The sequence below is a fragment of the Cyprinus carpio genome, chromosome A9 (assembly GCF_018340385.1).
Source record: "Cyprinus carpio isolate SPL01 chromosome A9, ASM1834038v1, whole genome shotgun sequence".
In the NCBI taxonomy this organism is placed as follows: Eukaryota; Metazoa; Chordata; class Actinopteri; order Cypriniformes; family Cyprinidae; genus Cyprinus; species Cyprinus carpio.
In genome coordinates, this window is record NC_056580.1 from 24,689,609 (window position 1) to 24,710,418 (window position 20,810).

The window sequence follows — 20,810 nt, forward strand, 5'->3', positions numbered from 1 at the left end:
AGCCAGCTCTTTAACATCCTGTCTGTAAGCAGACTCATCTCCGTCCTTGATGAGGCCGATGACTGTGTCGTCTGCAACTTCAGGAGCTTGACAGAGGGGTCCTTTCCTTTGAAGTGCAGTCATTCGTGTAGAGAGAGAAGAGCAGTGGGGAGAGCACACATCCCTGGGGGGCGCCAGTGCTGATCGAGATAGTCCTGGATGCGTGTTTATCCAGCCTCACTAGCTGCTGCCTGTCTGTCAGGAAGCTGGTGATCCACTGACAGATGGAGGTGGGCATGGAGATCTGTGTGAGTTTGTGAGAAGGTCAGGCATGATGGTATTAAAGGCCGAACTGAAGTCCACAAATAGGATCCTTGCATAATTCCCAGGTCTGTCGACTATCAAAATTTACTAATTCACAATAAATTTTAATATTGTGAGGAAGACTTTGAAAACTTTAATCAAGAAGTAAAGTGAACACAAGAGTATCATGTATAAGCTACTGTGTTTATAAAGAATATACCTCTCTCTCTCTCTCTCTCTCTCTCTCTATATATATATATATATATATAGCTATATATATATATAAATAAATCGCAAATCATCAATACCTTCAATCATGATAGCATAATATTATTGTCTGTCTCTTGTGATATGCACTGTTTATTTATTTTTCTATTTTATTTGCTTCTTTTTTTCTAAAGAATGGAGAAAAAAATAGAAGTCTGGAATTGACTTTCTCAGACTCTAATTGCCCTGCTCCCTACAAAGTGCTCATTTCAAATGCTCTGCCTGAAGTGAGTGGTGCATAACGATGGTCACCCCTTCACTATTTCCCATTAGTGCTAAGCAAAAAAGCTACCTACAGTACCTTTGTGAACAGAAGTATGAGAGAAACAGACAAATATTAAATTATCCAGCAATTCAATTCAACAACCAGTCAGTTCCTATACTAAAAATTCTGTCTATGCAGTTGGATGGAAAGAAGCAGTTTTTTTTTTTTTTTACGTATGATTCCCAGTCTCCCCTGTAATCACAAAAATTAGCTTTGTGCTCTTTAAAGCCCACTTGGATTTGTTGTAGATCATTTGACATGTTATGGTGCTTTGGAAGCCTGAATTGCCTTTATACACAAAACACTGCCATTGACTGACTGGGCTGCAAGGCAATTCCTTTGCATTTAAATGTAGCCACTGTATGTGGTTGTGCAGCTATCCTATCTAATGTATTATCGACCACTGAATTTTAATGGTTGCTTTTACGCATTTGCACATTTGTATGATACTAACAATACTATCAATACTAACACATTTTCCCACTTCAGTGTTGATTAACAGCATATGAAAATTTATGATACTTGTCTTGCAAAGTCTGTTTTATTTTTCAAACAATTCAATAGTGCCGATTTATCACTTTACAAACAATCATCTTAAGATATGTTTAAAGAAAATTAATGATCTGATTTATCAACTAAACAATTTAAAATAATTGATCAGATGCAGTTGTGCAGATGCAGTGATATTAAAGAGATTGCATGGGTTAATGTTTGTTGTTTGACTGTCTGCAAATCTCTCAGACGAAGTTGATAGGGATCATGCAATCATGCAGCAGGTCAAGCTGATTTGGATAAAAATTTTCACCAAATAATAATAATAAGAAGAAGGAAAAATACATGCATTCCCATGTCTACTAAACTGTCAGGTCAAGCCAATCATTGTCAAGCAAGCTAATTCTCTCCACCCACAATGTAGACTAATAAATAAGGCCTTAACTCAATCACTAACACTAAACTTTTGGCTGCCGTCCCTGGGAAGAGCAGTTCCTTGAGTTTTCAACACCTCAATAAAGGTTAATCTCTTAGCAGTCATTCCTGAAACTGAAAACACCTGATGATCCTTCAGCTAAAGAATGTGGTGGATTCTGCTTTTCTTAGAATGGCTTGTGGATTGGGCTCGTGGCACATACTGGTATCTGTTTGGCAGAAGAAGTGGATTGTGCAAGGGGACCATCAGTCCTCCAGGCCCACTAGTTGTAGACCAAAACAAAAAGGACAGATTTCTTCGGAAAGGTACGTAAGCTTTAGTTTGCAAGTAGTGTTGTGCAAGATGATGCTTCACAAACCTGTAATGGTGACCCCCAACCAGTGCACATTCTGTATGTCTCCCTTGTAGGCCGCACTCAGTTCATGTCTTGCAGTCTCTACTAATGAGCTGATGAGTTGAATCAGGTGCGTTAAATGAGGGAGACATACACAATATGCAGTGATTGGGTGTCCCCAGACAGATTTGAGATGCACTGGTGCAAGTGATAAATGTCTACTGCTAACTAATGTTACTTCATGGTTTATAGAGTTTGATGAATTTGAAGTACCCAAAAACTTGGACATCATTGTGATTGGCAGTGGTATCGGTGGTTTGACAGCAGTGGCAGTTTTAGCCAAACTAGGAAAGAATGTACTGGTGCTGGAGCAAGATAAACAGGCAGGAGGCCTATGTAAGACCTTCACTGAGAAGGGCTTTGAGTTTGACTGTGGTGAGATGCCCCCCAGTGATGTTTGAGCTGCGTAAATTATCAAAAGCGTAATTGACTTGGTACTCAATGAACATTTTTGTCAGGCTTTCATTATATTGGACAACTTCATGAAAATGGCTTCCTGAAAGTTGCATTGGATCTGATCACTGATGGCCAGGTGCATTTTGCTGAGCAGGGTTCCCATGTGGACACGGTTGTTATCGGTACAGGAAATCAGTGTAAAGAATATACCATATACAATGGTAAGAAGCAGATGGAAGCTCATCTAAAGAAGCAGTTTCCCAAGGACACTAAAGCAGTGGAGGAGCTCTTCAAAATCATGACGGTATTTGTTCAATGCTCTAAAGCTTTTAGCTATCCTACAGTACATCAGTGTATGGCCTTTTAATGTCCTGTAAACTGTGTCTTCCTTAGATCTGTTCCAAGAAGATCCATCTGCTGTGTATGCTGAAGATGGTTCCACTCTGGTTTGCTCGCTTCATACTGTGGAGTGGAATCGCTGATTTAATATCACCAATTTTCAGGTACTCCCGCACTAGTAAAACAGACATGGTCAAGTCTCTTACCAGCAACCAGGACCTCCTCACAGTGTTCTCTCAAATATTTTATGGTAACAGTAGAATGCCTGCTCCTGTTCCAAACTTATTTTGCATTCAATGTATTTGAGCATTTTAACTAGAACTTTTTCTCCAAGGTGTCCCACCCAAAAACTCCTGCTGCATGATGGACGCCCTCTTCCTGCAGCACTCCAAGCGTGGTGTACTATCCAAAGGGTGGTTCCAGTGAGATCCTGTACCACATCATCCAGGTTCTGGAGAAGCTTGGAGGGAAAGTCCTTGTAAATGCACCTGTGTCCAGCATTCTAGTTAATGTAAAACAAGGTGCATATGGTGAGCTACTGGTCTTGTCCAAATACACACACCAGTGGTCTTGGCCACTTGATTATGTGGACGCCACAGGAACTGTCCCAGGTCTTAAAAATCACCAAAGCGCAGTGCCCTTAATGCACACTAAATCCACACCCACTTAAACCACTTCAGGGCATGTTTTAAGGCTAAGTGTATCCCGTGTGTCTTGTTCTGGAAAAAAAAAATAGTTTTTGCCGATGTTATAACATAATTTGTTAGTAGAACGTGGTGCAAAGATGAGTATATTTTGTACAACATTTGCTACTGCTTATCACTTAATTAGAAGAATGACAATCTAAATTAAGTTGTCTCTTATAGGGACTACTGAACTAAAGTTTATTATAAAATGCAAACTATTGTAAGTCAAAAAGCTTTTTTTAAAGTGTTGTGATCTTTTTACAAATGTGTCCCGTCAGGAAATGAGAATATCTACACACTTGTGGTCTTCATGGTCACTTGAACACTTGTGCTGAATGCAGGAAATGCGTCATGTCAAGTGCAAGGACCACAAGTGTGGGTGTTTTGACAGGCCCACAGTATATGTGTTGGGTTCATGTTACAAGGTCACTTGTAAGTTTGCGGAGATTGTGGTGTCCATTACATATTGGGGCCTCAAGTACCTGCAGATGCATAAAACAAGGGTTATCACCTCTGTAATCTGACCGTGAAGGCCAGAGGTAAAGATGTTGAAATTCTGGCTCCTGTGACTATTTCTGATGCTGGCGTGTTCACCACCTTCAAGAAACTTCTGCTTCCAGAGGTTCAGGCAAATCTGGCTAAGTGGAAGAATGTCTTCAGTACCTTGTACTGCTAATTGCTAAAACTCTTATCATGATGTGCTGTATTACTGGGTAGATTTTTCTGGGGTAATGTGTACATCTGCTTTTCCCAGAGGTCCAAGACTATCTGCATACTCTGAAACCAGGCAAAGGATTTTTGCAGGCTTTAATGCAACTATGGGCATCTCTTCAACTAACATCCGACTTTATAAGAGCAACAGCATGGATGAGATATAGGTGCACAAGTCCATTAATCACTCCTTTTCTGCATTTAAAATGCATCTATTCTCTAGCAATTGAATTTTATTGCTTTAGGATGAAGGAGTACTTCGATTCAGACAAGGACATCGCACCTGACAACATCCCCATGATGTACGTTTCCTTCCCCTCTGCTAAGGATCCCACTTCATGCACTCCTTTCCCAGGTTAAATTTCTCACACTAATGTACATCCAAAACAATGCAAACAAACCTTGGGTGGCTTGTGTTTTAGGCCAGTCACGTATGGTGATCCACACTATGGTCAATCCAAAATGGTTTGAATGGTGGAACAAAGTCAATGAGCCTGAAAGGGGTGAAGAATATGAGAAATACAAGAAGAGGTTTGCTAATCATCTCTTTGACTGGGCTTGTGTCCACTTCCCCAAGCTGAAACAGAAGGTAAACTTTGGTTATGAGTGCTGTACTACCTGTCAGGTAATACTCCATTACAAGTTTCAAATGGTGTGGTCTGAATATAAAATTCCCTATATGACAATGTGGTGTTTCACCTCAGGGCAAGATGTTTTCTCTGGTGGTTGAGTGCTGTACTACCTGTCAGGTATTCTCTCTGTTGCTGGATCACTGTCTGTATATTGACCTCCTACTACCGCAAAAGAAACTGAAGAGGAAGGTGGTCAAGAAAGTAGAGTGAGAACGAGTGATATCACTGTCTGTATATTGACCTCCTACTACCGCAAAAGAAACTGAAGAGGAAGGGGGTCAAGAAAACAGACGTGTGAATATTGCACATGTGTGTTAGTGGTAATCGTATATGGTTGAATGTGTCTTCATGCTGCCATTACTAGTTATCTATAGTCAGACTTAACAACACAAGTGTTGTACTGGAAACTTCAATGTGTCCCAAGTGACTCGAGGCATCACTAACTTGGCAAACATTAGTGCATCCAGTGACTTGCAGCACTTTGAGATACCAGGTGGATGAACGCCATTAATTTTTCAGTTTGACTCTGACTTACTGGTTAACTATTCATGGCTTGTCACTAGATGGCAGCATTATAGTGCTCATTTATACACAAGGATTTTTAGGCCACAAGTACAAAGTTGCATTAACAAAATAGTTACTTTATACACAAAATATTAGCGTGATTAAACTGATGCGCAGAGACGTTTTGCATTCATCCCTTCATTTTCATCAGGAAATGTTTTCAAAACTGGTTTTCACATGAGGATTTTAGTTTACAACTGAGGAGCTAGAAGCTAGAGAATGTCACAGATGTGCTCTTTAAACCAAGTGGCCTGAAACTGCTGTGCGTAAAATGTTTGTTTTTGGAAGCAGTTTGCTCAAGCTAGAGGGAATCACACTGCTTTGACACACATTAGTCAGAGAAGGAATATCTGGGATTTGAGAGTGGTTTTGGACCAATAAATGGTCTTTATGTTTGGCCATGCTTTTTTCGGTTATGATTAACACCTGTGCTTGGTAGTTTTCCAAGTCAAACCATAGTCATTTGTCTCTGGCCCCTTTTGATTTAATTTGCTGTCAGTTAGTTTAAATAAACTATTTAAGGATATGTTTGTTTCAAGGAATATCCACGATCCTATCTGAAAGGAAACTGCTCTTCCTTTAGGTCTGGGGGCCCTAAAGACTTGTTCCTGAGTCTCTAATTCACAGTTACTGTCATGTGAACAGCACTGCAACTATAAAAGCCACACTTGCATAGAGTGTGGCTGTGCTGATAATCAAATACTAGTTTGCTACTTTTTAAATACTCTGCAGTGTACAAATTACAGTAAGGGATTTTTACTTCTGCCGATTGTGTTTAGGATTCAAAGTTGTTAATCTGTGAAGATTGTTATGAAAAACAACGTGTAAGAATCTAACTTTTGTTGGTCACAGAGCTTATTTTCTGCAATAATCCAATTCTTTTTTTTTTGGGGGGGGGGGGGGGGTTAAGGGGGGGTCGGGTCGGCCTTTCTTCATCCCTTGCCACCTTTGTTCCGTGTGCTGAGTACAGATCACTGCAGTAGTATGTATGAGTGCAGCAGCAGCAGGATGGTGTGAAGGTGTGAACAGAGCTATTAAAAGCTGCAGCTGCTGTATAAATAGCCCAAGTGTATAAACGGCAACTCTGACAGTATTAGATGCTGGGGCCAGCTCCCAGCAGAAAGCTGTTGATGTAAGCGAGCATGCAATCCATCTCAAACAGAGGTGAATGGAGCCTTCTGCATAAATCCAATTTTAATATTTAATAAAAATACTGCAGTATAACTGAACATTGTTATTCATGCTCTTTATTACCAGAATCGGCTTCCGCTTGTATATCAGAAGCCATGTGGATACCAGTTGTGAATATCCTGAGAAAATTTGGGCTCTGATTTTGCCTGCTCTATGCAGATGGTGGCTGTTCCCTGTAGCTACTGAAGGGGATATAAATAGCAGCAGTTTCTGCCTCATCCCTCAGTGTCTCTCTCTCCACACACACACACACACACACACACACACACACACACACACACACACACACACACACACACACACACACTCATGTACACATAATACAAACACACTTTGAGTGTGTCTCTCTGTCTCCTTCATACATATTCTCACCTCTTGCTCATCAGTTTGACTTCTAGCTTAAAATATCCTTTCTTCACTGCATCTCGCCCTCTCAATCACTTCCCATAGGAATGATGAATCACAACTGAGATTGTTTCTCTCATTTGTTTCTCCTAGGCAGATTTAAGAATAAATGGAGAGCCCAAGGCCACACAAGGTAATGCAGGTGTTTTTTATGTTAAATACTTTCTCTTATCCTAATTTATAAAAAATGATTTCACCCTACTAATAAACACTTTGTCTCTGTGGTGCTATCAACAGATTGCTCTGTTTGTCTGAACATCCCAAAAAGCCCAACACCGCATCATCATTGGTGAGTGTGGAAAAGGACGGTTTACCCAGCCTAAAGCAGTGTTTGGGAGACCTGTTTTATTATTTTAGCAATAATGTGAAAAATAAAGGATCTTTATTGGTGTCTGTGTTTCCATGAAGAAACTTTAACATCCATAGAACATTTTCATTGCACAAAAGATTCTATAAAGTGGAAAAAGTTCTTCAGATTATTAAAATTACCTTAATACTAAGAAACAAGTGGTTATTTTAAGAATGTTTCATCTAAAGATTCTTTGAAGAACGAAAAATGTGTGTGTGTGTAGCCCCACATTTTTTTTGTGATTTAGAATAGAAAAAAATAAAAAAAGAGAAAAAAATGAGAAAAATATATTTTTTTGGGTGCAGAAATCTTGACTCCCATAGATGTGGATCTCAGACATTGACCGGAAAAGCTACTTCAAAGTCGCTCTGTCAATACAACACACAGATGCTGGATTGATCTGTTGATATGTGCACAGGCACTACAGGATCTGGTCGAAATGCGTATAGTGCATCTTTAATCCTTTATTTAATTAGAATTGATGTGCAGTTTATGAACTTATTTTCCTCCATATTGGAGAATGCATAGATGCTTGACTTGCATCTTGGCGTGAGGCACAGTCTACTTCAAAAGCTTTCAGTTTGCTGTTTTGCCATTTAGAGAAATAATTTCACATCTGAAGGGGAGTCCTAATGTCTGAGTATCTAATGAAGATGCTTCTATTTTGCATTTTGACAAAGTCTTTTATAACAAATTATGCTATCAGTCAGAGGGTTTGAGTAAAAGGTTATCTGATTAGTGACATTGTTTCTTTAGTTTACTTATTTTCATTCTGTCTGTCTGTCTATCTATTGTTCTATCTTTCTTTCGTTCTATCATTCTTTTTTACAGAAAGCCTGTAACCTGTTCAGGCAAGGCTGTGTCAAGTAACTTATAGTTAGCTTACTAGCACATGATTTGAATTCAGCTCAAATCATATGTTGTATGAGGGCTGTGATTAAAACCTAACACTCACAGAGTGAAAATAAATTTTCTCAGCTGAAATTTGGATCCAACTGTTCTACATTTTGAGATAATTGACAACATTTCACTGTTCATTCCACCCCCTGCTGGGCTTATTATTCTCAGCTTCCAGAATGATTTAGCACAAGCCTGCCTACTTGTTTTGACTTGAACAAGAATAGACATGCATGTAGGATACTGGTGTGTGCAGCAATCATACTTTTTCTTTAACAATTAATCAAGACAATGAATTATATACCATTGTTTCTCTTTTAGTCTTTTTATGTCTCATATTAGGTTATTTTAAACGTAAAAGTATCAAGACAAACAAATTTCAGCATGTGAAAACTATTTCTTTATAAATGATAGTAATACATGTGCATTATAAACAGTTTAGAAGTTAATGTGTTTTAAATTCTTCATGCTTTTGAAACTTATTTACCATATTGTTGATGGTTTAGGATATTGCATTATGTACGGCATGTTTTTACTGCAGTGGCATATTTAGAATAGAATGTGATTTGATTCAAGTTCATTATATTTTTTCCTCATCGTTCATGTACAAACTGCAAAGAAAGGAAAATATAAAAATAAACTTTACATAAAGAAAAATGTAGAAAGAATTGATTCACATCTAATTACAGTATGCATGTTTATTTTGAACCAATTATTTCTATATATTCAATTTTATCTACAAATATTGTTAGTTCATTAATGTTAAAACTATTTTTTCCTCATGTTTTTTTGAGAAGTTCATATTAAAAGATTAGTTCACCCAAAAATGAAAATCTACTAACCCTCAGGCTGTCCAAGATGTAGATGAGTGTGTAGATGACAAGGCCTGTGTGCAGCCTAAGAGCTGTGTAATGAAATCTCCTTCTCACTGTGTCCATAACACACTAGTGTTTATCACCACATTGTTTTGAAATGAATCAGACAGGGTGATTCTGCATGGTACTTAGTAGTTTATTATCCAACTGTGCATACAACATGCCCCTTCTCGGAAATCTTTTGCATTTAGGGGGAGGAATAAGTCTTTTTCTCCATACACCACTGTGAAATGGTCTACACTCCATCACCGCCTGCTCATGATTGTTTTACCATTTTAATGGACTGCTCCAAACTTTACCTTGGAGAGTGTCCCCGCTGTGCTGGCGCAGCGCCGTTGTCTCTGGAACATTCTCTGGATAGACCATCCTGTCTGCAGGCAGTGTGCATGTTTGTGAGCAATTCATCTTTCTGAATTGACTCTATCCCATTATTCCCATTCCAATTCCCCACCCTGAGCGTCTCTCAGCAAACAATCACAACATTTAGCCAGGTGCATGCTTAACTTGGGAATTCACATTAAATTGCTCACGGGTCATTAACACACACAGGACTTCCTATAAATGATTAACCAGGATTAGTGTCATAGATTTATAGAAATGTGGAGGTTTTTCTCTCTTCAAATGCACAGTGAAGACAGATTTACTGGTTTATTCCCAGACAGCTTTATGAAAGTCTGTGTAATTTGATTGATGATGCTCCTGATGTGCAGTTACATTGAACTGACTTATGAAAAAAAAAAAAAACAGTGTACATAGTGTCCCCATCCTTGGGCTATATTGGTAAGACTCTGAGACACTGGTGCATTCAATACTAGCTGAGACATTGTGAACTGCATTGTGAGGACTTCATGTGCTGCTGACAGGGGCTGAGATGGATAGACCACGTGTGTGTGTGTGTGTGTGTGTGTGTGTATATATATATATATATATGTATAAATATCTACATGTATGTGTGTGCATTTATACATACACAGTAAACACACATAAACACCAAGTTTTATTTTGGATGTGATTAATCGTGAATAACCGATTTGACAGTGATACTTGTGGATTCTTGTGATGATTTAATCAGTTGTTTGGACTCTCATTCTGATGGCACCCATTCACTGCAGAGGATCCATTGGTGAGCAAGTGATGTTATGCTTAAGTTCTCAAAATCTGTTTCGATGAAGAAACACACTCATCTACATCTTGGATGGACTGAGTGATAGTAAATTTTCATTTTTGGATGAGCTATTCCTTTAATATGCTTCTAAGTGCCTCAAGCGATACTTAGTATCTTTCAAAAGCATTGGGAGTTCCTGTGATTCATTCTTTACAAAGTTAATACAACAAGCACTTTTGATAAACACTTTGTTTCCGGGAAGACTGATAAAATCCTGTCTGTCCTTACTCTCAGAAGTTGTGTTAGGCCAGCCAATCAGATTAGAGCTTGCCAGATGCACCAGACAGTCATTGAAGGACTGTAGCGGCTCTGCTGTCTAAGGCTGAGAGTAATATGACAGCATCCACGATGACAAACCAAATACTGTACACAAACATCACAGCTGACAGACAAAGAAAACAGACAAAGAAAAATCCTGTACAGAAATGACATCCACAAGTACTCATCAGGGCTGAAGCTTCTAAGCTCACCTGGAAAGTGGTGCTGCTAAACTAGGTCACACGCAAAGAAAAAAAAAAGTTTGAATTGGACTTTTTGGCAGAATAGGGAGGGAGGGAGAGGACAGAAACATACCATTCTCCTTTAGTACTCATGGTTAGGTGATCACACTTGAATTTGAACTTTGACACGTACAGACGGACTGTGACTGAAAAACAGCCCTGGCCTTATAGAAACCATTAGCTTCTGTACTATCCAGTAATTTGATATGTCTGAAATAACCTTTATTGCAACGACAGCACAATTAAATTGACAACATTATATATATAATAAATATATATTATTATTTTATTTGTATTTTTTTTCCATTGCCTATTAACCTTATGTGGTTAAACAATCATTTTGGACTTTAAAATTTTTTTTTTTTTTTTTTTTTTTTTTTTTGCATTTTGAAATATGTGAGAATTTCAAAACCTGGTAAATTCTTTAACTTTCAATTTCATATTACTTAAATTTCATGCTTAGTTGGGGGCGCAAAAGCACCCTGTGCTCTTAAAATGAAATGCCTGACAGAAAAAATAACCTGTTCCATTTTTTTTCCCCTTGTCTCTTGTTTCATGTACCTTGGGTGCTTGTTACTGGCGAAGAGATAAACTCCTATCAGAGAATTTTAATTGGATCAGTTTAATTACAAAGAGCAGCTTCATGTAATGCGCAGCATATTTATTCGCACTAAAGTACATTTGTACCTCAATGTATTTTTTTGCTCTTGCAGTGTTTGAGAAGAACAGTTGGAGATATCTTTAGCCCAGTGCTCCTCAGGTCTGTTTTTTCACTATTATATTATATATAGATATATTTTTATTATTATCAGCATGGCTTAATTTGTGCAACACCAAGTCAGAGATTTGGTTTTCCTATTCCATTTTAAATCTGATGGCACCTCAACTCATGTGGCATTATGGGATAGCAAATTGTCCACTTGCTGCGCACTTAAAAATTCTCAGTGGTTGCAGTAGATCATCCAGGTATTGTCCACCATTCCATAAGTACTGCACATTCATGCTTCACATTTGACATACTTTTTGCAGGGCTCGCAAAATCGCTAGCCTGACGTCCAGGGGTTATTGTGTTTTTTCCAGTTGAGCTACCACAATATATCATTGGGTAAATACAGTGTTCCCAGGGCCCTTAAAGTCTTACATTTTAATTTCAACTTACCAATAATGCCTGATAAAGTAGTGTTTATAAGCACAGCGCTGCTTTGTTTACAGATGTTACCGGGGAAACTGCTATATTCTGCCGGTCCAGAAGCACCTCCTGGCAGAGAATGAATTTGCATTTTCATTAAGTCCATCTGCTGATCCTTCAGACCAATGTGAAAATCTCATCTTTTGAATGACATCCTTTCACTCTCAAGAGGGACTCCAAACTCAGATGATAATGTGAGCAGGTAAAAATGGATTAAAACTCTTGATGGACAGCTTCGGCCCTGCTTTTATGCTGGAAAGCTATGCTGAAAAATCTATTTTCTGTATCAGTGCTCTTATTTCCTCTTGATGCACATCTGTCTCTTGCTGTTTTTCTCTCTTTTCTCAGGGTGTTTGCCATCCTGCTGTGATTGGCAGTGCAAGTGGGTGTGTAATCCCTCTTTATACTCATTTTTTAGTGCATGTTTTGATTTATGGAGAGGTCAACTGTAGTGTAACACAGGCCCTTTGTGTTTCCTCTTCCTGTAGTTTAGCCTGGGCCTGCAGTGCTTTGAATGGCATGAGGAGTAGGAGTGGCTGACAAAGCAGAAAGTGGCACCGCAGCCAAAGATCTGCATTAAATGGAATGAGTTTCTTTGAGATGGATCCAAGCAGTGTTTATAGTGTTTTTCTTTCATTGAAGTATGTTGCCTTTGGTTCAATTTTCTTGGTGGGAAAAGCTTCCAAACTCAGTTAATGAGGGTGTATTTAGGTGTTGATTAAGAAAACCGTTTACAAGCGGAAACAGTCCAAAACAGTTCTAAACGCATATGTAAGTGGATTTTGTGTGAGAAAAACAACAGGGGACTTCACTAGAATAAGCATTATTATGGACTAATTTAGTCAGAATCTGCTGTTTAAAGTTAAAATGCCTTGATGGATTTGTTTCTTAAACACACAGCTTTTTACCTCAAGACGTTAATTGATGGACTGGAGTCATGTGAATTAGTAATGTAATGCTAAATTTACATCTTGGAAGGCCTGAGGGTGAGTAGATTTTTAGCAGTTTTTCATTTTGGAGTGAACTATTCCTTTAAATTGTTTAATTATAAGCTGCATATACTAGAACTGATTCAGAAGGGGTTTAAAAATTTGAAAGAATTTCTGACATCAGCTGAAAGGAAAGTTAATTCAAAGGTGGAGCAAGTTATCCCATTTTTAATGCAAGATTACAAAGATTTTTTTTATATGAATAATATTCAATGTTTTATTGTACACAATAAGACCAGGAAAGTGCTTTACGAAACTAAATATGGTCAGTTTTGGTTCTGTCTTAAAATGAAATGTCTGCAATGACAATTTGCCAAACTGAACGGTGCGTCAGTGCGGCAAATGCCTTCTTGCTGCCTCAGCAGCATCCTTCCCTCACGGACACATGTGGGACCGGCTCCATGCGTGTAATTGCATCTGTTCAAGCACATCAGAATATTGCCAGTAAACGCACTTTTGTTAGTTTGGTGTTTACGATGCCACCGTATCGTTCTGAATAGAAGGATTTGAAATCTGTGGTGCATAACACATCTCAGGACAAAGCTGCTAGTAGTCAGCAGAGTCATGCATGTGTTAGTCGTCCATGCTGCATTTCATGCATGGACACTGCCCCAGTGCATCCCTCCCACCTCATTCATGCTGATTTCTTCTGACAGATGACATTTTGCTAGTGAAAGGAAAAGCATGTTTGTCTCATTATGAGCTCAGAAAAAAAGCTGTCTAGACAGTGTGAAAATCATTTCAGTCTAATACAGGTCACATCATTTGCCTTCTCAATGCACACCGCTCATCTGATTAACATGCATCTAAAAAGCTAATGTTTTGTTGGCACTGATGTCATCTGACAAGTGGTTGTTTGCAGAAGTTGTCTTGGTAGCACGACCAATAAGGACCAACTGCTATTTTAAATAATTACATAAACAGTTTTCTTTTTTTCGGTACTGTTCTAGAAGTTTGCTTAAGGCAGAAATACACTGCACGATTTGTAGTCTGGAAGTCAGAATTTGTCTGCAGATTTTGGTCAACTGGAGTTTGATGTATTTCACAGAAAATCACAGTGTATGATGGGCATACATTTCAAATTTTTTGCGTCACAGACTGATTCCATCCAGTCTAAGGAGAGCTGATTTAGGCCCGACTGGGGCGGTTGTGGCCTAATAGTTAGAGAGTCAGACTTGTAACCCAAAGGTCACTGGTTTGAGTTTCGGTAACGGCAGGGATTGTGTGGGTGGGTGGAGTGAATGTGCAGCGCCCTCCTCCACCTTCTGTTCCACGACTGAGGTGAGACCCTTGAGTGTTCACTGTGTGTGTGTTCATTACCCACCGCTGTCTGTGCACTTGGATGGGTCCCAAGCAGAGTTCAAATTCAGACAATGGGACACCATACTTGGCTATGCATCACTTTCATTTTAGAACACATGTTGCTTTTATTTGTCATGTCATGATTTGTAGGTTTGTATTGGGTTTGTGTGGCTTGCATAGTTTACTTGCAGTTTTAGCAGATAAATTTCCCTATTTCTTAACCCCTTTGTGGTCAAGGATCATCATTGGCCCCAGATTATTGTTGTTTCATGATAGTATATGGTTTGTATGTGATTTTCTTGAGATTTGGGGCATTTTTTATAACAATAATTATTATGCACATCTGTAATGCTAATTTGTGCAGCATATAAAAGGCTATAAATAGCATATTTTAACAACAGTAAATGACCAAATTCCACATTTGATCGCAAAAGGAAGTTATTACAAACACTTGTTGGTGGTTTAAAGTGAGTTTTGAGTAAAAGTGTACTAATAATTTCAGAAATTGTCTTATGTAGCTTGATGCTAATGTTAGTGCTAATGCAGCTACATAAGTGTGGTTCTTCTTCATAATGCATTTTGTCATAATAATTCACGTAAGGTCGTAAGAAAATGTTTTGTTGTATTTTTATAGTAAGACTTTTGATAATATTTGGGTAAATGGATACTGGGATTCAAGCGATGTGGCCTTGTAAACCTTGAAATACCACAACAAAGTCTAATAAAGACTGAATAAAAACAAAAGAATAATGATAAAAGAATAATGGGGATAATGTCTCATACCTGGCCGATGTGTGAAAGGCTTGTTTCATTAGAACAATAGAATCATGAATAAGGCAGTTTTAAGGCAGAAACCTTTTTATTTTGGGTATGTCATTTGTGTCTCCATGCCAGAAAATGGGGGGTGACCGGTAAGGCAACCTATGGCAACCCATGTGAACGTTGAGTCTGGGCAAGGAAGAACAACGCTTTCCAAAATGTTGAATTTTGATTTTGATAAAATTTTGAATTTTGAACCCATTTCAACTGCTAATTGTCTGCACCTTTAGCATTCATGCAAAACCAATGGCCTTGGCATTGCGAGTACCATGCTCTACTGTTGGAGCTACAGGAATGAATGCAAAACCTTTGAACTGCTCTGCCTAAAATCATTGTTTTGGAATTGTTAGATTTTTCAAACAAGCTTGTTTTGCTTGTCATGCTCCAGTTGATGTGCTTTATCCCCTAATTGCCTATATTATGGTTAGGAAATATCATATTGTCAGTTAAATTATTGAATTCCTAGGAGACCACTTAAAATTAACATTCAGCTTCTTCATAAGCAGTCCTCGAAGCTCAGTGCACATTTGCAATTAAAGTGGACAAACACAATACAGCCCACTGCCTCCCTCTGAGAATAATTGTGTTCAGTTAAACATGGCCTTTAAATATTAGTTTGACTGGTTTATATTGGGTTTGTGTGGCTTGTATATATTACTTTGCAGTTTTAACAAATACACTGATTTAAATCCATTGTTTATCTATTTAACCACCTCCAAATCTCAGGCCACTTCATGTACATGTGTAGTCCTATACATTTCACATTTTACATCTTTTAAAACACAAGGAACTAGGTTTATATTTGAATTTTATTTCATTATTGCAGTCTAAGATTCATTTTAGTCATAAATAGTCATATAAAAACACATTTGCCCCATTTCATACTGTAGGATAAGCTGTCTGCCACTAGGGGCAACAGTGTGCAAAGCTGTTAGAAATATACCAACCAAGAGTCAAGAGGCATTTATTTATCATTTGCATAGATAACACTGTGGAAAACTGGGCATTGAAAGGCTTGTGATGAGGCTCAGACATACAGTGACAATAACAGGACCATACATAAACAGATATAGACATACGTGGAGGGCACTGAGATATTGAGTGACTTCAGTGACCATAGGCAGAACAATAAACACAGACAGAGCATTAAATACAAATAAGTGGCAGTAACATATACAATAAGATGTATAAGTAGTCCTGAGGTACTGATATAAGTATATTGGAGTAGAGCAGTGTCCAAAATGTCATTGTAGAGTGTCACTGAACTACATGAAAGGATATTAAAAGTGGCAGTGCAAGTACAATAAATAATAAACTTAAGAGCAGCATGTATTCCGGTTCTAGATGAAGGATTGGTGGCTGTTAAGCAGTCTGATGGCTTGAAGATAGAAGCTGTTCTTCAGTTTGGTTGTCTGTGATCGGATGGATCGTAAGCGTCTGCCAGATGGCAGTGTGGCAAACAGGTGATGAGCAGGGTGAGTGCGATCCTTGATGATGCTGCGAGCCTTTCTCAAGCAGCAAGTCTGATAGATGTCCTGTAAGGCTGGGAGTTTATGTCCAGTGATGAGCTCTGCTGTTCTCACCACATTTGCGGAAGAGCTTTGCGGTCGAAAGAAGAGCAGTTGCCGTACCATACAGTGATCCAGCCAGTCAGAATGTTCTCTATAGTGCAGCGGTAGAAATTTGACGTAATGTTAGAGGAGATGCTAAACCTCTTCAGCCTCCGCAGGAAGTAGAGCCGCTGACGGGCTGTTCTCACTATGATCTCTGAGTGTAGGCTCCAGGAAATATCCTCGGAGATGTGAATGCCAAGGAACTCGAAGCTCTTAACTGTCTCTACTTTCTCTTCATTGAGGTGAATAGGAACGTGACCCTCTCTCTCTGACTTCCTGTAGTCCACGATCATCTCCTTGGTCTTGCTGACGTTTAGAGAGATTGTTATCAGCACAGCCATGCTGTGAGTGCATTAACCTCATCTCTGTAGGATGTCTCATCACCGTTAGCGATGAGTCCTAGGATAGAAGTACCGTCAGCAAATTTGAGGATGATGTTGGAGCTATGCTTAGCAGAGCAGTCGTAAGTGAACAGGGAGTACAAGAGAGGATTGAGTACATATCCCTGTGGGGCACCAGTGCTGAGTGTGAGTGAGGAGGATGTGTGATTGCCAGTTCTGACCACCTGGTGTCTGCCGGTCAGGAAGTCCAGGACCCAGTTACATAAGTGACTGTTAAGACCCAGATCTTTCAGTCTGGCTATAAGTTTGGTAGGGATGATGGTGTTAAATGCTGAGCTGTAATCAACAAACAGCATCCGCACATAGATGTCTCTTCCCTCCAAGCAGATGATCAGCTCACCATAGTGTGCCACACCAGTGTTGTTATTGTAAATGAAAAATCTGAAAAATTATTTTCATTAGAGGAAGCAGGTAGCAAAATGATTTGGAATGAAGCTAACTGAAAATGAAAAACTTAAACTAAGAATTAGAAATGTTGTCTTGGAACCTTATAGAAATAAATTTTAAAGTCTTGAAGTACTAAAATCACTAACACTAAAACTGAAATAAAAACAAATCTAAATATTATGAATAAATGAAGAAATATATGTAAAAAACTAAAAAAGACAAAAATAAATTAAAATTAAAAAATAAGCTAGGCCCAATTCAAGATAAAATAAATACTATATATATATTTGTGCTTGAAACAGGATGCTACAGGATGCTACCATACTACTCTTAATATTTCTGTGATATATATATATATATATATATATATATATATAGTAAAAGAATGTAAGAATAATATCCTGATTATGGGAGTATTATAAGCAATTCAAAACAAATAATTTTCTTGCACTGTAATTATAAGAATGAACCTTTCCTTAATGTTCTCATTATCTCCTCTTGACTCCAGGTTTCTCATTTTATGCCATGCCGGCCTGCTTGGACTTATGACAGACAGTCTGTGACAGGAAAAATAACAAATGGCTTCAAGCTAGAGGATGCAGGTCTGTAAATAAAGAACTATCATTTTTCGCAGTGTGCCGTGGGACAGACCCTCAGTGAGCGGAGGAATCGTGATCGAGGCAAACACCGGCCCACCTGCGATCCGGATCGGGTTCTGTGCTCTCCACTGGTGGCAGGGAGGTATGATAACAGCTTCGTCCTGATCCCTATCGCTCCTGATCTCCTCTACTATGGTGGTACAACAGATTTGTTGTCTGTACTGCGGTGGTATCAATTCATGTCAAGTCAAGTCAAGTCCGCTTTATTGTCAATTCTTCCACATGTACAGTACATACATAAGGGGGGAGGGTGGGGGGGGGGGCAACAAGGTGGGAGGGAGTTCAGCTTCCTAAAAGCCTGATGAATGAAGCTGTCCTTCAGTCTGCTGATCCTGGCCTGGAGACTCCGCAGTCTCCTCCCTGATGGCAGCAGGCTGAAGAAGCTGTGTGACGGGTGAGTGGGATCACCTGGGATGCAGAGGGCTTTACGGGTTAGATGGGTTCCATAAATGTCCTGGAGGGAGGGGAGGGAGACACCAACGATCTTCTCAGCTGCTCTCACTATGCGTTGGTCTCACTATGCGTTGTTTGTTTTGGTCCGAGTCCGGTTCTTGACTGGTCCCTGGGAACATGCCACCCTAAGCTGCCCTATTAGTGGTAGAGAAATCTACCTGCTTTAAATGACTAATTGAGTTTAGATAAAAAATAGAAAATGCACATGGAAGCCTAAAATTACATGACTAAAATATAGTCCATGGTCAATGTTCTTATTAACAGTTGAATTTGAATTTTACCGTTGAATTGCAAAAAAAATTTTTTTTATGGTTAAACTATTTCTTTAAAAACTCAATGTATTTGGAGAAATATAGTTTGTTGAATAAGTATTTTTAAGTAATTTCTATTCAACAAAGAGTCTTGAGGAAATGCATTACTGTAATTGTGCTTACGAATAGCACATATTCCCAGAGTTCTCTAACACTCTCCATGACATTTACATGTTTTCTTTGCTGGAGTCTCAACTGGGCGCTGACTTGCACCTGTCTGCAGCGGCAGCAGCTTGTTAAGGTCACAGCTGAGCAGAACACAGAGGTCTAACGGATGTCCAAACACTGTCTGTCCCTTCACCGAATGTGCCCGGCATATTCATTATTCAGTAGCTGCAGCCACGCTCCGACAGCTCCACTAGAATGATTACCCTGACTCCTCAACTGGACTATTAATTTGAAAAACCTCCGTGAGGAATTCCTGTTAGCTTTATTGAAATCTGTCGGCACAGCTACTTCCTTGCAATCTCCGCTGTTAACTGTTAGCCTCTCTCCCTCCGGGGCAGTAAATGCTCTCTAGACCCATATTTGATTCTTATTCCAGGTCGACGGAGTATAAACCCAAAATATTTTATTCCTAGTGAATTTAGAGGTGTCATAAAGTGATCACAAGTGTGATCACCTCTAAAATACAGTGTAATGAGATCAAATTTCCTTATATTTTCACAGCATGTTGTTTACTTGTTAATATTATCTTTTACTTTAGCATCAGTTTGGTTCCTTTAGGGTTGTATTTTTACTGTAAACAGTCTCTAAAGTCTTCAGGTGCATATATTTCAGTTTATTTGCCACTTAAAAAAGAAAAAAACTACATTTCATAACATTGCATAGGAGTGCCGCTCAGAAAATACTGCTGGCTGCAGTCTCTCCAGTACCAATAATAAAAGCAAAGTGTATTTTTTTTTTAATGAATTAGCCAATATAACTATAATAATATAATATAATATAATTACATGAAAAGAGATTATGGGTGAATATCATAAAACATGTCAAGAACATGTCCAGGTCACATTTCGTGCCTAAATCATCTTTATAATAAGAATAAAAAAGAATAAAAATAAATTATATTTAAATAAATGTTTTTTTTTTTTTTAAAGCTACTCTTTTTTTTTTAGGATGATCACTTTTTTGTTTACATTTTGAAATAGTTTCATAATTAAAATTTTATATTTTAAGTCACTATATTTGAATCAAATATAAACAATATGATAAATATCATTCTGTATGAATGTCTTTACATCTGAAATAAAATAAATAATAAAATGAACATTTTTGTGTATAATGAGATTTTTTTTTTCATCATTTTTTTTCATTGTTGTCTCTCTCTTAAACCCATTCATCACTCACTTTTTATTCCCAGTGTGTTTTTAAAACAGGCCCACAGAACAAGCTATTGATTGAAATGACCTCTGAGCATAATGAGAGCTCATATGCTAATGGTGCTTATCATTTCTGTTAGTACCCTGCAGACAGTTATAAATTAAGTACACAGTCAATGCTGTTTCCATTACAGGGAATGTTACTACTCCGCACAGTTATATAAACATTATGTAAATCTACACATCATCATTCAGATTGTCTCCCTTTCGTGAATTTCAGTCTAGGCTTCCATAATTACTGTTTATTTTGGAGTGTATATACAACTGATTTTGAGTTTATTTAACAAAATGAAATGAATTTCTGGACAGTTTTAAACTCAAACCTACTTTACGAATCAGAATTAGTTATTAACCCCTCTTAAGCACAAATAAAAATAATATACCCAAAAATGAAATTCCTGCAGCTTTTGAAGCCTTTGGTTCCTGGTCTCCTTTGAAAGCAGCTAAAAATTTTATTGTCAC

The 20,810-nt window shown here is 38.3% G+C and overlaps 2 long non-coding RNA genes and 1 pseudogene across 3 annotated transcripts; all 3 read left to right on the forward strand.

The window, feature by feature from the left end:
* Positions 1 to 1,786: 1,786 nt before the first annotated feature.
* On the forward strand, positions 1,787 to 4,430 carry LOC109053048 (annotated as a pseudogene).
* A 603-nt stretch (positions 4,431 to 5,033) lies between these two features.
* LOC109053034 lies at positions 5,034 to 18,424 on the forward strand. 2 transcript variants are annotated; one of them, XR_002011625.2, is made up of 4 exons: positions 5,034 to 5,106; positions 7,154 to 7,193; positions 7,298 to 7,349; positions 18,181 to 18,424. It is a non-coding gene; the product is annotated as an uncharacterized LOC109053034 (long non-coding RNA). The 2 variants fall into 2 exon arrangements; XR_006160861.1 differs by lacking the exon at positions 5,034 to 5,106 and having other exon boundaries at positions 6,956 to 7,193.
* On the forward strand, positions 11,561 to 12,971 carry LOC109053035. Its single transcript, XR_002011627.2, has 5 exons — positions 11,561 to 11,606; positions 11,876 to 11,951; positions 12,059 to 12,237; positions 12,384 to 12,421; positions 12,524 to 12,971. It is a non-coding gene; the product is annotated as an uncharacterized LOC109053035 (long non-coding RNA).
* Positions 18,425 to 20,810: the final 2,386 nt, after the last annotated feature.